General features: G+C 52.6%; 1 protein-coding gene across 8 annotated transcripts in view; it reads left to right on the top strand.

Annotated features, from left to right (window-relative positions):
• The window catches only part of IQSEC1 (IQ motif and Sec7 domain ArfGEF 1), a 497,252-nt gene that overhangs the window by 387,747 nt on the left and 93,276 nt on the right, over positions 1–16,229 (top strand). Inside the window, exon 1 of one of the 8 annotated variants that reach the window (XM_081066465.1) lies at positions 5,022–5,116. The exons of 5 other annotated variants lie outside the window; for them this stretch is intronic. The gene's annotated coding sequence lies outside the window, so the exon portion shown is untranslated. Of the gene's footprint in view, positions 1–5,021; positions 5,117–5,164; positions 5,697–16,229 lie in introns of those variants that run through there. 2 more of the 8 variants (XM_081066457.1, XM_081066460.1) reach the window with 2 other exon arrangements.

Genomic DNA, 16,229 nt, shown 5'->3' with positions numbered 1-16,229 from the left:
AATTGTAATGAAATTACATAATTTCAGGTGTACAATTCTCTATTACATCATCTATAAATCCCATTGTGTGTTCACCACCCAGAGTCAGTTCTCCTTCCATCACCATATATTTGATCCCCCTTACCCTCATCTCCCTCCCCCCGCCCCCCTTACCCTCTAGTAACCACTAAACTAGATCAATAGACAATTTAAAAAATATTATTTTCATGAAGATGACAACCTTTCCCACTTTCCCAAAAAAATATGTTCTGAAGAGGAAAAACTGAGGGTTGCTAGATGGGTGGGGGGGGATAAGGGGGAAGGTGAGGGGATTAGAAAACAGTCGGTAACCACAAGATGGCCACGGGGTTTTGAAAATTGATTTGGGGAACGTAATCAATAATGTTGTAAAGATTTTGTTGGGTATCCGATGGACACGTGTCCCATTTGGGAGACCACCTCAGGGATGATGTAGATGCCTGATCACTGCACTGTACACATGAAGCTGAACAATAATGAATGCCTACTATAATTTTATATATATAGATATGTGTATATATATGTATGTATATACTTACAAGTGGAGTACAGCATTAGGAATAGAGACAGTGGAAATGTAATGGCTGTGTGCAATGTCAGAGGGGTAGTGGATGGGGGGAGAAGGGTTCACACAGTGTGAGGGATATAAATGATAAATGTCTAAGTATTACTTTGTCTTGTGCACCTGAAACTAATAAAAAATACATATGTTCCGATTACCTGGATGACTCTCTAAAAACTGAGTTCTGCTGCCTGATTTCTGTGGCTCCCTTTCCTATTGTTTATGAATATGTGGTTATCGAGGTATAGCAGCATTTAACTTTGGGTGCAGTGGCTTTTTAAGTGGGATCTGATGAATCTTACAGACTGTGTTCCTAGGGATCCACCAGATGTTAAGTTTGAGAAACATTAATGTACAACCATTTCTCAGATAGGAAAGTAGAGGCCCAAATAAGGAAACTGATATGTCCAAAGCCATGCACCTGTGAGTGCCACAAGCCAGCACAGAGGCAGCGTGGGGTAATGATAGCCAGTTAGGAAGTCACCCCCCAGAGCCTTTGTTTTCTCATCTGTAAAATGGAGGGAGCACCATCCATCTCGAAGAATTGCCAGGAGTTGAGACAGTGTGGGCTAAGAGCCCAGCACAATGCCTGCCTGACGCAGAGTGAGTAGTGGAGGTTCTGTTACTACATTCCTGTGCCCACCACCTGGCTCTCTGTCGGCCTCTCCCCGCCTCCACGGCACCTGCTCTCCCCAGCAGAGCAGCCCCTAAGGACTAATTCCTGGCTCCAGCCTCACACACCTCACCTGCCCCATTGCTCGCCTATTTATTGGGCACAGGTCTGTGGCAGACCGTGGCCTGGTGCTGGCAAAGCAGAGGTGACTCCAACACCATCCTTGCGCTGAGGGACTTTGCGGAAGTTAATAGACCCATTAGCGGATGATTCCAGAACTGTGTGGCCATTTTTATTTTTATTATTAATTGCTAACACTGAATTTCTGCTATGTGCCTAGCCCTGTTTTAAGCATTGTCTCAGGGTATACAGGGCACTGTGAGAGCCAAGATGTCCAGAGGCAGTAACATTTTTGCAGGTGGTTGTAAAGGGTGGGTTTGGACTTCAGCTAACAGACAAAGGGACATGCACGTTGTGGGAATTTTTGCTCATTTGATGGGTGAAAATGGTATCTCATCATTATGATTTGTGCGTCTTTATAAGTAAGGTTGTGCATATTTTGTAGGCCATTTTTATGGGCCATTTGTATGTTTTTCCTTTGAACTACCTAGTAAAATCAGATATTTTTCTTTTGAGTTAATTTGTTTTTCGTACTGTTTTGTAAGAACTCTTTACATATTGAGGAAACCATGGGAATAATATGTGCAAATACTCTCATGAAACAGCACAGTGTGCTCAAATGGCACAAGCACAGCTTGACTTCGGGGGAAGCAGTGAAGAGGGAGCCAGGCAGGGGCAGACACCAGCTCCGAGAGCTTAGGCTTCATCCTCCAGGTCTCAGGGAGCCATGAGCAGGGAAGGGATGTGATTGAAAAATTGCATTAAATAAGGGATAATCATGGACAGAAGGAAGAGCTAGATAGGTACATTGAGGCCAGAAAGTGCAGAACCTTGACTGTTCAGCTGATGAGCGACCACTTGGATTGGTGGGCAACAGGGAGCCCCAGAAGGTTCTGGGTGATGCCTGATAGTGGGAAGGGGGGTGAACCGAGGCCATGAGGAGGAGAGCTGCCTGTGGAAAGGATGGGATAGGATGGGGGCCAAGGCTGGATGGGTCAATGGCTGCTTTCCAGGATGAGTCTGGTCCCACTGACATCTGACCGCCACGTGGGAGCCCAGTGCTCTGTCGTCTGTCCCAGCTCCGTCAGACTGGCCTCTAATCCTGACAGACGGGACCATTGCCACAGGTAACCTGGAGAGGAAATGTGAACCAGGAGTTTCCGGGTGGGGCACTGTGAGTGGGAGGAAGAAAAAGGAACAGCATATTTGCAAGTCAGGAGGGATCTTAGAAGTTATGCAAGCCAGTGTCCCCAAGGCAGCAGACCTTTGGCTTCTGCTCCCACACATCCAAGGTTGGGAACCCCCTACCTCCCCGGCTGCCGTTCCGTATCTGATTGGCTCTCTCAGTGAAAAGGTTCTCAGGCTGGTATGCAGTCAGGGGTATAAGGAGCCTTGGCACTCATCTTACCTCGTGCTTCCTATCCACTACGGAGAGAGGACTCTGAGGCTCAGCAGGAAGATGGTCCTCCCCTCAGGTCACATGTGGAGTTATTCCCAGCTCATGTCAGAGCAGGCCCTAGAAACCAGACCTCCCAACTCTATGTCCAGTTTCAGAAAAACAAACAAAAGAGTAGTTCATGCATATAATGCAAAAAAACAGTTACTTTTTTTAATACTGTAAAAAAGATTTAATTGGCCCATGAGACTGTGCTTATGCGCAGATAACCCCTGGTGACTTTAAAAAAATGAACTAATCCTCAGAAAAGTATAAAATGAAAGGTGAAAGCTCCTCACATACCCATTCCACATAGCTCATCATCCTCCCAAAAGGTAGCCACCAATAATAGTTTGTTTTGGTATGTGTGTATACTCTGGGGGGGAAATTAGGACATTCCGTGTATGTATAACTTTTAAAAATACACACAAAAGGGATCATAACATACATGGTCTTCTCGCCCTTTCCTTGTCCACCTGAAATGTGTCTAGTGGAGACCTGTCTGTCTCAGGACAAACTCCAGTGTGCTGGTGTGTCTTCATGCAGTCCCTCCCTGTTGGACACCAGAGGTGTTTTCCTTTGTTTGGTTACTCTTACCCAGAATGCCGTGTTGACTGTCCTCGGATTGTATAGTTTTGCCTTGAGAAAATGCTGTACCGTCTTGCAACTCACCCGACATTGTTTTTGAGTGCATTCATTTCTTCCCACCTTCAACAGCAAAAATACTATCAAACTTGTTCATTTTTTCGCAACTTGGTAGATTTTTTTAAATGGCAAGCATATTGTGTTTTGATTTGCATTTCTTTAATATGCATTTAATTACAAGGGAGATTGGATATATTTCTATGAACTGCTTGTGGATATATTTCTATGAACTGCTTGTTCATATCTTTTGCTCCTTTTTCTAATTTGCTAGTCATTTTTTCCCTAACAATTTGCAAGAACTCCTATGTATCAGGGAAATTCCCTTTCAGCTCATTTTCCTCAATTAATTTTTGTCATATGTGCTGCAGATTTTTTCTTAAATTTACCATTTGTCTTTTTTTACTTTGTGGTATTTTAAAATTTCATTTTGAAGTTTTCATTTTTATATAGTTAATCAATATTTTCCTTCGTGGCTTCCAGAAATACAGATATTTATATGGTGCATTTTATATAACCTTTGCACACATTATCGTGGTTGGTCCTCACAGCAGCCTTTGAAGGGAGACAGGGTGGATTTTTTAATTTTTTTTTTTTACCATCAGTTCAGTTTTACAATGAATACAAACGAGGTTGAGAAAAGTAGTGGGACTTGCCCAGGCTGAACATATTCTCCCTCTTCTCACTTCCCTCACCTGCCTTCCACCAGCCAAGCGACTCACTCCTGGCACTGATAACAAAGGATGTGGCTTCTGTCGTAGAGCGTTTTGGATTATTAAAACTATAAGCATCTTTTCTTCCTCTAAGTGCTCTATTAAAATATTCTTGAAATTATAAATTCGTAGTTCTCAAAAACAAAACCTCCCACAATGCAGAAGAGAGAAACAGGGTTTGGGGTGGGGGCTCATGCCTTGCACAAAAAGCCCGCCCCCCAGAGTGACTCCAGTCCTGTTAGCTGCGAGCGTCAACAAGGTGCCATGGGCTCGCTCTTGCCACGAGGTGAGGGACACCTGCCCGTAGGTGGACATTCCTTGCGCGTCTTCATTTGTCACCGGTGCCTTACATGTTCCAGGAACACCTCGGGAGCTTGATAAGCGCTTCAAGGCAGGAGCCCCAGGTGGTCACACACTCCACTTAGCCTTCTGCAGCCTCACAGGCCTGTGCTCAGGTCTCAACCGGCTGCTCAGCAGCTGAGGGTGACTTACCCTCTACGTGCCGCAGTGTCACTGTCTGTAAAATTGCGATGCTACTTTCTACTTCAAGTAAAGTAAATAAGCCTCGTAAAGTGCTGAACAAAATGTCCACCTGTCATCTCCCATCTGTCATTCCTCGCTGGCTCCGCTGTCCGCTCCCGCCTGACCCCAGTGTCCAGAGTCACGAGAGATCAGGGCTGACAATGGAGCTCCCTTCCTCCCCACAGGTCAGAGAGGGGAAGCGCTTCGCCCAAGGTCGCGCGGTCTCCCGCGTGCCGTCTCCGACTCATTACATCACCGCCCCGCTTCCTCCCCGCGGGCCCGCCGCCTGCGCGCTCCCTTCTGGCCGCCAGGGCGCGCTCAGCACGGCGCCGCCTCCGCCTCCGCCTCCGGCCCGGCCCGGCCCGGCCCGCGCGCGGCCCCCGCTGCCGCCCAGAGGAAGCGCGGCTCCCGCCTGCGGCCGGGCCGCCGGACCCCGCCCCCCGCGCCGCACACGGCGGCCCCCGCGCGCTCCCCGCCCGGGGTGGCCCGAGGTACTCGTCCTGCAGCGCCGTCCCCTCCGCGCCCCTCCCGGCCCACCTGTGCGGTCTCCGGGCTCCGCCGCCGGCCCCGAGGCCCGTGCAGGCCTGCGGCTGGTGCTGAGGCCGTGCGCGCTGCGGGCTGCGGGCTGCGGGCTGCGGGCTGCGGGCGGGCCCCCGGGAGGCGTGGTTCCGCCGGCCGGAGCCGCGTTCCCCGCGCCCAGAGCGGCACCGGCGGCGCTCGGGGCCGGGCCTGCGGGGCTGCCCCACGAGGCGCCTGCGGGGGTCCCGGGAGCCGGGGCGTGCTGGGGCCAGACGGCCCGCTGCAGAGCGCCGGGCTGTGCGTGCCCGGCATCCGGCCCACGGCGCCACGCGCCCTCCACGGCGCCACGCGCCCTCCACGCCGCGGGACGCGGGTGACGCCCGCGCTAGAGCCGCGGCGCCCCCCTCCTCCAACTTTCCAAGGGGGGAAACTGAGGCGGGGCGCGGAGAGGCCGCCGCCAAGGTCACGGCGCGCGGGCTCCGGCCCTTGCACCCCGCGCCCGGCCCGCCTCGGAGACGTCGCCAGCTCGGCCGCTGCAGGCGGACCCGCGAGGTAGGAGGGGGCCGGCGGGCGTTGGCGCGGCGGCCGCTGGTGCGATGCGGCCCGGAGCCTGCAGCTCCGCCCCCGGGGCCGCGGCTGCACCCACGCGTGGGCGGCTCTCGGGGACCTCGGAGGGGGGGGTCGCGGGCGGCTTTGCAGAGCCGGGCCCCGGAGGAGGCTACGAGGCCACAGTCTGGGGACGACACGGGTGGCGCGGGCTTGTAGGGCTGGGACCGGAGGCCGCCAGGCTCTCGGACGTGGGGACCCGGCCTGCGCAGGGGTCTCTGAGCCCCGGCTCTGCGAGTGTCGCTCGGCGGGAGGCTGCGGGGCATGCAGCCTCCTCCGCTGTGCGACACCCTGCGAGCGCTGAAGGCGCAGTCCGGACGGGGGCGGCCTCAGGGTGCTCCGTGTCCGCGTCTAGGCACTTGGCTGCCTCCCTGGGGCGGGGAACGGGAATCCAGGCCCGAAGGGTCGCGGGGCGCAGCAGCCCTCCTCCCCGCGGAGAAGTCCCGCCGCCAGGTCCGGGGTCGGGATCCTGCGGGCGGGGACCGCGGCATCTCAGGAATTCGCTGGAGGCAGACAGACTCTGTACGGAGGGAGTGCCGAGCTTCGGCCGCGCTGGACGGACAGGGGCCCAATCCTACCCTCCCCCTGACCCCCTTCGTGACCTTGGGCAGTCGCTCCCACTAACACGTGGCCAAGAAGCTGGTGCTTAGTCCTGGTCAGACAGTCCTACCGGTCAGACCCCCAGGCAGCCGGGAGTCGGTTTAGGCAACCGTGCTGGAAGCTGGAGTAACCACAGCAATCTCCTGACCCTGTCCCACGTGGGGTAGGAGGCAGCAGGAGGCAGAGAAGTGATGGGGCTATTTTAGGTGTCAGGACTGTCTTACCTGCTGGCCTGAGCTGGGACCTTTGTGGGCCAGGGGCTTAGAGTATGGGAACCCCCTGCCCTGCCCAGAACAGGGGGCAGGGACCTCTGGCAGAGGTGAGTCAAGGCTGTCTTCCCCCCACCCAGTCACAGGGGTTGTTTGCCAGGCAGTTGCCACTTTAAACTGCCAAGCTCCCAGCTGTCACAGCTGATCTGTTCCTGAAGCAAATGGAGCAGAAAGACAACAGTGGGTGTCCCCTCCCCTGGTCTGTCCATGAGATGAGGCTCCGCTCTGCCTGGTCAGCTTTGTGCGTTTCGCTCTGGTTGTTCTCCATGTTCTCCGTAACTGGTAGGGGCTGGGTACTCATTCTAGACTAGGAGTCTGCTTGTGCCCCCTGAGGAGCCACTGCTCCACTCTCATCAGTCCCCACCACAGAATGCACATGCTGGCCTGTGAAGCCCTCTCAGAGCAGGCCTCGCCCTCTGGGCACCCTCCCCTGCCCCCAACATTACACCTGGCCCCTCCCTTCGGCAGCCCAGGTAAGCCTCTGGACTTACTTGTGGCCAGAGCCCAGCAGCTGAGTTCAGAAGAAGAGAAGAGAAACGGCCCCAGGACCCGTCAGCACTGGAGGGAGGCATCCTGGGGTCTGTTCCCTGTGAGAGGGGGAAACAGAGGCTTCAGAGAGGCAGGGACAAGTGCAAGGTCACACAGCATCAGACTGTTTGTTCCCAGTTCTCCAGCATTCCAGCCATCCCTGGGGAGCCACTGTCTAGGGAACACTCAGAAGACTCAGTGTTCCCCACAGAGGTCCCTGCAGTGGAGGGACCAGGAAGAGGGCTGGTGCCCTCCTCTGTGTGGGGGACTCTGGCTCCTGCACAGTTTGCAAACACTAAGTAATTTGGGATCTCATGACCAGAGTTGCCACCCTCTCTCAAGGGTGCTCAAAGGGCCCATCGCTGCCTGCCCTTCAAGCCACTGCTCTAACAAGCCTACCCTGTCCTGCCCTGCCCTGCCCACCCCATGCCTGCTAGCCCAACCACCCTGATGGTTTTAGTCATGCCCTCCCCCATTGTGTAGAGGACAGTGCCAAGCCTAAGCCAGAACGGGGAACCACTGAGTCCTTAGCGTTTCTCCACACCAGCGTCCTAAGTCTTGGGGGGAGGGGTAAGCTAAGCACCTAGGCATCCCCAGCCAAGAAGAGCACGGTCGTCCTCTGTTCCCGTGCTGAGCACCCCTTCACTAGGGTGTGCAAGTTGAGCTGGAGATTAACTGGCCAGGGAGGCGTGCATTGGAGGGTTGAGCAGATGTCTCGTCACACCACACTGGTCCTTCGCAATTAGGGGTAGGGAGTGGGGTTGCTTGCTCCTATCAGGAGGTGTTTCTTGCATGAAAGAGGCTGGGTGAAGGCCTATCCTATTGCTGAGCTCCGTGTGTACTGGGGTCCCACACACCACCATTGCTCAGACATGGTGTGCACTGCCACGCTGAAGTGTGACTCAAACCTGCTTTAGGGAGCAGCGTCTTCTAGTGCCCACAGCCTGCCCGCTGGGCCCAGCCTTGCCCTGTGTTGGCACCTGCAGAAATGCACACCCCACCCTGCCACTTGGGAACCTCTTTCTTCCTCGTCACTTTCATTCTGCACCGTCCTGGTGCCACTGTCACTGGACAGAGGAGCAGTGTGCCCAGGGAGGACTGACATGACACCCCTGGTGAGTTGCCAGTCTTAAAATCCCCACCCTGGGCCACAGTGGAGCTACAATGGCAACTGCCAACTTGGGAAAGAAGGGTGCAGGCAGCCAAGTTCCTGGTGACTCTTTGAAGAACTGTGTGTACTGTGTGTCCCCCAAAATAAGACCTAGCTTGACCATCAGCTCTAATGTGTCTTTTGGAGCAAAACTTAATATAAGACCTGATCTTGTTTTACTATAAGACCGGGTATAATATATAATATATAATATAATATAATATAATATAATATAATATAATATAATATAATATAATATAATATAATATAAACCTGGTCTTATATTAATTTTTGCTCCAAAAGATGCATTACAGCTGATGGTCCGGCTAGGTCTTATTTTCGGGGAAATACAGTATGTGGTCTTCTGATCCAACACGTTCGCAATTCAAGCCAGCAAACATTTTTTTAAGCATGTGCTCCTCTATGCCAGACCCTGTTGTGGATGGCTGTCACATATATTATCCCATTTCATCTGCAAAACCACAAGCCCATCCATGAATGTGTGTGAAGCTTCTAGAAGCATAATATTAAAACAATGATGTCAGCCCCACAGGCCAGCAGTGCGGTCCCCCACCAACCACTGTTGATCAGCCCTTTCAGAGCCACACAGGAGAGTGTCCAGACACCCTCAGGGGGCGATCCCTCTGAAAGGAGCGCTCAGACCCAACTGAGCAGAGTCCAGGCTGAGCCACATCCATCCATCAGTGTCTGCAGTGGGACTTGGAATGCTGCTCACGAGCTTGGGCCTCACAGCCTCTTTGGAAGGCAATCCCAGGCTGGACTGTGTCCCATTTTACTGGGACGACACAGTCTCTGGGAATTCCCCGAGGACAGCATGGTGGCTGAGGCACCTCCTGGTCTCTAGCACCAGGAGCCAACAGGAGTTTTTGTTTGTGCTCAACTGAGCTGAATCCAAGCCAGAAAGGAGCAGCCTTACAAGGCAGTGAGTTCCCTCTCTCACTGGAGGTCTGCAAACTGAGGCCGGGGAGAGGATTCCTGTATCTCACGTCATTTTAGCTCCAAGATTCCCAGAGCTAAATGATTTTTTAAAAAATTATTATCTGACGACTTGGTGAAAGCTATCAGGATGGTAATATAGGTTCTTACAAATGCTAAGTGTCAGAGTATTTTAATAAAACCAGTTGCCGGGGTGGGGGGGGTGTATTATGGGAACATTTCATTGTTCAGCTCATTCAGAGCCAAACTAGGACCAAGTTTTGAACTTAGCCAAGGGTCCTGAGGATTTGGTATGAAGTGAAACAGGAAGGACGTTGAGTGTCTTGTGACAAATCAGTGAGCAGCTGCTGCGGTCAGTGTCATCCATACCAACTTGGGAAGCTTGGAGGTTCGAGAGCTGAACTCTGTGTCCTTCGGCAAATTCCTTCCCCTCCCTGAGCCAGAGGAGTTTGGAAGAGACCAGAAAATACTTTTGAAGTTATAATCAGCACCCAAAAAGGCTGGGGGGCTGGAAGGTAGGGAGATAGGAGCGGCTGAAGTGTGCAGATCCTGGTAGTCTCAGCTGTGTGGGCCCGGTTAGGGGCCGCCTGCCTCTAGCACTGGGTTCAGATCTCAGCTCTCACCAGTCTAGCTTTCTGACCTTGGACAAGTCACCAGACCTCCCTGCGCCTCAGTTTTCTCCTCTTTAAAATGGAGGTGATGATAGTGACAACCTCCTAAGGCAGTTATGAAGATAATTCTGTGAAAGTGTCAATGTCATATACCATGTTTCCCCGAAAATAAGACCTAACTGGAAAAGAAGCCGTAGCATGTTTTTCAGGATGACATCTCCCGAACATAAGCCCTAATGCGTCTTTTGGAGCAAAAATTAACATAAGACCCGGTCTTATTTTCGAGAAAACACAGTAGTTATTTTTCATTTTCTCCTTTGGGGATATCAATAGAAGCCATTAAGTATTTCTAGGACCTCAAGGTCCAAATAGAAGTGTCAGCTCCATTCATTTACTCACTCAACAAATGTTTATGGAGAGCCTACCATGATGCCACAGAAGCAAAAATAGACAAAAGCCATTCTCTCTGGGAGCTCTTATTCTAATACCAGGAGACCTCCACTAAATAAGTTAAGCAAATAAAAGAATTTCAGAGAGTGCCAAGTCCTACAAAGAAGCTGGCTGTGGTTGATGTGAACGGGGCTTTGCAGTGGAAGGACTTTCACAGGGAAGAGCAGAGAGGCCTGGTTTGGGCTCCCTGACACCTGAGTCCCAGTCCTGGCCCCGCTGGCTTCCAAACTTGCTGTTCCACTTTGGGCAACTTCCTTTCTGTCTGTGATCCTGGGTTCTTGTCTGTGAAATGAGAGTGGGAGGAGCCCCTTCCTGCTCCGAAGTCTAGTGTGGCTCCAGCGGCTGTCATTTCAAGGCCACACCACCTGGTGGCGCTACAGTCACAGGTTGGGGTCCCTGCTGACCTCGCTGCCCACACCACCTGTACCCAAATGTGGTATGTAACCTGTCACATAGAAAGGTGGAAAGACATAGTGTTCTTGTTCTCACTGTCTTACCACCTTTCTGAAAAACTTCTTAGAATGTAATTTTGTTTTTCTTATTTTTGAACTCTCAGTAAATAGACTTAGGCTATAGATATTTGTTTGGCTCTGGCTACTTTTGCTCAATCGTGGCTGTGTGACTCTTTCCGTTATGAGTAAGTAGCTGTATTTTGCCCTTGTCACTGCTGTATCGTACTCCGTTGTAGCGCTAGGCCACAGTTCATTTATCCAGCCTACTGTGGTGACACGTAGGGTGTTTCCGGTCCGGGACAGCCCATAAACCTGCCGTGCCCGAGCACACGTGGCATGAACTTCTCCAGGGCACATACCTACGTGCCTCTAATGGGCTGGGGGCGTGTAAGGTACGTGCTTGTCAGCTTCACAAAACAGTGCCGCACGGCGGCCTTCCCATCCCCGATAGCACTCCCTTGCCAGTCTGGTACATGTTCGCCCTGGGGCTGTGTGACGCTGTCTCACTGTGGTTTCCTTTACATTTCCCTGATTGCTGATGACGATGGGCGGCATTTTTTGTACATTTTCTGGTCATTGGGATTTCCTCTGGTGAAGTGCCTGTTCGAGTCTTTACCCACATGGGACTTTTCTTATTTTCTTGTTGACTTGGAAGATTCTTTAGGTATTCCAGGTTTTAATCTTTCACCAATTGTGTATGTTGTAAATACCTTTCTTATTTCACTTATAGTGGAGTCATGAGATGAATGTCTTAATTTCAGAGTTCCTAATTTAAGTAGTCAAATCTATCTTTCACTTTATTATTATTAATGTTTTGTGTCTTAAGGAATTTTGTCCTAACTTCTGGTCATGAAGACTCGCCTACTTTCACCGTTCCCATTAGGTCTTTTTTTTTTTTTTTTTAATTTTTAAAAATTTTTATTTTATTTTATTTTTTTTCAATTTATTGGGTGACATTTGTTAGTAAAATTAAATAGATTTCAGGTGTACAATTCTGTATTACATCATCTACCCATTAGGTCTTTAATCTACCTGCAACTGATTTTCATTTATGGTGTGAGATAGGGGACCCATTCCTCTCTCTCTCTCTCTCTCACACACACACACACACACTCTCTCTCTCTCTCACACACACTCACAGGCTCACTCATTCACTTCCCCAGACAGCCCAGCATCATTTGGTTAGAAGCGTGTCCTTTCCTCACCCCCACTCCCTCCCCTATGTACCCATCCTTCTCCCAGGCAGGCAGGAGCCCAGGACTGAAGGCTGTGGGCGGGAAGACCAGCAGGAGTGTGGTTATCAAGGACAGCCCCTGAGGGAAGGCTGGAAGGCCCTCCCCCACTGGACCAGTTGCTGCTCCTGACAAACAGGTCTGTGGGGCTGTGGTCTGTCACGTGTCTGGCTGGTGCTGGCTGCCTTGAGGATTAAGCAGGGGCTCAGGACTTACGACCTGAACTGCCGGCTGCACAGGCCACAGGAGGGCAGAGGGAGCGCATCTGCGTGGGCCGAGAGGAGGCCCCTAAGGCCAGCGAGGCTGTGCTATTTGTGGCAGGAGTCGCAGCCCCAGGGCACTGGACCAAGGTAAGGGAGAGCCAGGATGGGCCCTGGCTGTGTCTTCCCTGCTCAGCTCTGGGCACCTGTATCTGTGAAAGAAATGACCCCTCCCAATTTCTTTCCATCTGGGTCTGTTTGGGGCAGCCAAGAGCCAGGAGTGGCCCTCTGGGGAGGGCTATAGCCTGTAGCAAAGACATGCCAGGTCTCTGTCCCCCATTCAAGCCCACAAGACCACAGGCATTCTGCCCACCTGCTCCTGAGGGGCTCTTTGCCCATTTCGGTGTCCAGGGCCTGCCCACTGGTGTGTGAGGAGTCACTTCCAGCCTCCAATCTGCCCTGCAGACCCTGGTGACTTTCCCCCAGCAGTGGGCAGTAACTGGCCTGGCAGGAGGCAGCCTTCCTGCTCCTGGACCCATCAGGGCATGGAGGGAGTATGTACTGAGCACTTTCCACGTGCTGGCGACCTCGCCTTTATGTCTTTACTTCTGCCTTGCAGTATATATAATAGATGAGGAAATTGAGGCTCAGGGAGGGGCTGTGGTCCAGCTGGGCCTGGGCCAGGAGGATGGGAGTGTCCTCTAGGATCTCAGTTGTCTGCCTACGTGACCCCAGAAGTTGCAAGCAATGCTACACCCTCGCCTAATTCCTTCCGGCTTGCTGCCCCCTACTCCTTGGGCTCCCTGGGGTGCTCTGAGAGCTCCGGTCCCTGTGGGGCCAGAAGCAAGAGCCAGTGCTTCTGGGCCCAGCTCAGCTTAGCTAGTGACTGGGACTTAGGCTCCGTCTCCTTGTGTGTGCAGTGGGACAGGGACAATAATTATACCCACCTCTGCAGGCTCCCTGAGGCTGAAATGCAACCTGCACAAAAGGGCTGCAAATATGGCCGTCTCCCAGGAAGTACTCAGGAAATCTCAGCTTTTGTTTTTATAGGGAAGGTCAATATTGAATTCCCTTCACCCTCTGAAATTCCTGTCTGTTTCCTTCCTTTCTGGGCTTTTTATTTATGTCGTTATTCCTATGAGCAAATATCTGCTTAGAAAATATAAGCACATGGTAAAAATGTTCAACATTGTAAGAATATACAATGAAAACTGCATCTGCAGCCACCCTTTCCCCAAAGCAAACATGAAAAGCAGTTTTGGGGTATCTGGTCGTATATCCCTTCCCCTATCCCATTATACAGAAAACACCCAGCAGCTTGCTCTGCCCCTACCCTGTGACTTCCCTCTGGGCCTTTAGATCGACCTACTCAGGCGAGAACCCGAGCTGCTGCCTCCTTCCAGAAGGCATAATGTTTGTGGACGCTGGCACCAGATTTTCCTTGTCAGCAGGACTGAGGGAGGCTGCAGCCTGGCACCGGGAAAACGGGGGTTGTTGAGCAGCAAAGAACGGTCCCTCTGTGCCCAGTGAAGGCCCGAGTTGGAGACCAGCTCCCAGACCCCACGCGAACAGGTCTGGACCTGGATCGAGGGTGGAGCCTGCGGGCCTGGCTGCCGGCTGGCCACTGGGTGACCTTGAGCCTGCCGTCGCCTCCTCCTGGCTCCTGACTCAGTACAGGAACCTAGGGCAGGTGGTGGCCTCAGTGAGAGAACTGAGGGTCTGTCCCCTTCTGGACCCTTCACGCCACACATCACCCGCCCTGTCTGGGCTTAAAGCTCATGACGTGGGCTGAGGTTCTCACCACTTTCCTGTTAAGCTTTGATGTTGTTCTGCGAGGCAACTGAAGTCAGTGCTAAGTCTTGTTGACATTTTCTTGGTGAGCCTTGTGACTCCTGGACCCGCTAGTGTCTTATCTCTGTCACAGAAATCTCCCAGAGGGCTGAGGGCAGGACTTTATCTCTCTCCGGGTCTAAGAAAAGAAAGTGGTAGGTGGCTACATGTGGCCACCGGTCCTGCACACGTGACTACAAGGCCTCGCCAGAAGGGCTCCCTGCCCCCTTGGAGGAAGAGCAGGATCTACGATTGATGTCAGGAGGATGGCCAGGACCGAGGGTCACAGTCACCCAGTGGGGCAGAGCTCCAGGGGTTTCCAGTGTAGTTACTCAGGTTGCACACTGTGCAAGAGCGCTCTAGCCGAGTTGTGGGCCCGCAGGCCTGTGTCCACCAGAAGAGGGCGCCCTTTACAAACGCACACGCAGGGCCTGCGGAGGGTGCAGGCTCACTGGCGGAGGAGGGGTGCCTGGGCATGACGGGGTGTCTTTCACACTTATGCGGCCTTCGTGTGCTCAGTTTTCTAGAATCTCCCACCAGGCCCCTGCTGGTAATTCCCGAGAAAGAAAACTCCCAAACCTTTCTCCATCTGTGTGAGCAGCTTAAGTCGACCCAGTTGGGTGAAAACTCAGGAAGAACTGGACCGTATGCCTGGCTTTAGGGGCCACAGAATGGCTTTGGCCCAAATCATACCTAGGTCCACATCTCAGCTGTACCTTTTCCTGGCTGTCTGCTCCTGGTCAGGATACCTCTGCACAAACCCTCCGCTTTATCTCTGTTAACGTTCCCCAGAGCTTAAGTATGAAGGACCTTTCCTCTGTGCCTGGCACCTTGGAGAGTGACACTGTATTTAGGAAGGCATGCTCATCTGGGACAGGGACTCCCATGAAACACGCATCATTCATTTAATCCACAAATAGTCCTTGAGCACCTACGATGTGCAGGCACTGTGCTGGGGCTGCAAATCAATGGTGAGTATAACAGACATGATCTGTATCCTCAGGAGCTGTCCAGGGCAAGAGAGGGAAACACTCCCGTGAACAGTAGCAACCACATGCTGGGAGGAATCGCTCCGTGGTGCCTGCGAAGAAGTCAGGCAACTTGTCTGAAGGAGCTGAGACCTGACGGTGAAGTCAGGGTCTAGTGGGTGAAAAGAGAGACGTGTGTACTCAGCAGAGGGAACAGCATGTGCAAAGGCCCAGGGGCAGGAGCCAACTTACTGGATATGAGGTTGGAGTAGAGTGGGGAGGGCAGAGATAGGCAGAGGCCAAATCCACAGAGGTTTGTGGGTATGGCAAGGAATTTGGTGCTTATTTCTTAAGCAGTGAGAAGCCAGGGTTTGAAACAAGGCAGTGACGTGTTGTTAGATTGAAATGTTTTTGAAATCGGGTTTGAGCTTTGGCTCTGCTTCCTGATCCAGCTGCCCTCCATCCGTATGAGAAGGAGGGTCGGGAGGAGGGTGTGTTAGGTTGTTCAGACAGGAAGAAGGTTTGAATGAGGAAGCTTGGGGTGGGGGTACACAGACTGGCTCAGCCATTGTTCTCTGTGCACCTGGCCCCAAGCCGGGCATCTGCCTGCTCTCTGGGGGCTTGAGAGGCCAGACTGCAGTTCTCCAGCAGGGCGACCGGTGGTGCCAGGCCCCCAGCGGTGGTTGATGGGCTGAACCAGCTGGGGTCAGCCCAGTGAGAGGTGGGCTGGGGACCACTGTGGTCAGTCCAAGGCCAGGCCAAGCTTCCCCCTGCTCCCCACTGCACCCAGACCACTGGTTTGGTGGCTCCAGCCTGCAGTTGTCACCACCCTGTCTTTCGTCTCCTCTGAGGACTACTCCATCCACTGTGCCATGAGTTGTCTTTTTAAGCTGATCTAAATTTGCTGCTAAGCTCGACCTGGGGACAGTTGAGTGAAACCACCCTTTGCAGGGGAGTGCTTGGGTCCAGACCTCCTCTCTTCAGCCTCAGGTCAGTGAAATGCATGTTATGCAGTCCCTGGTATGCATAAAGCACACAGTGAGTGTCCAACAAGTGTTAGCCTGGCCGGGGCGTGCCACAGGAGGCCTTCACATCCCGGGAGTCCCTCCCCTGCTCCACGGGGGCCCCTGAACCTGGCACCAGAGCTAAACCCCAGAGATGCCAGTGTATATTGGATGAAGAAGCACCTTCCCGACCAGAGGCTGTGTCCCAAAGTGGGACTGCTCGGCAGT

This window comes from Rhinolophus hipposideros (genome assembly GCF_964194185.1).
Source record: "Rhinolophus hipposideros genome assembly, chromosome: 2".
NCBI lineage: Eukaryota > Metazoa > Chordata > Mammalia > Chiroptera > Rhinolophidae > Rhinolophus > Rhinolophus hipposideros.
This window is presented reverse-complemented; position numbering and strand designations above follow the sequence as displayed.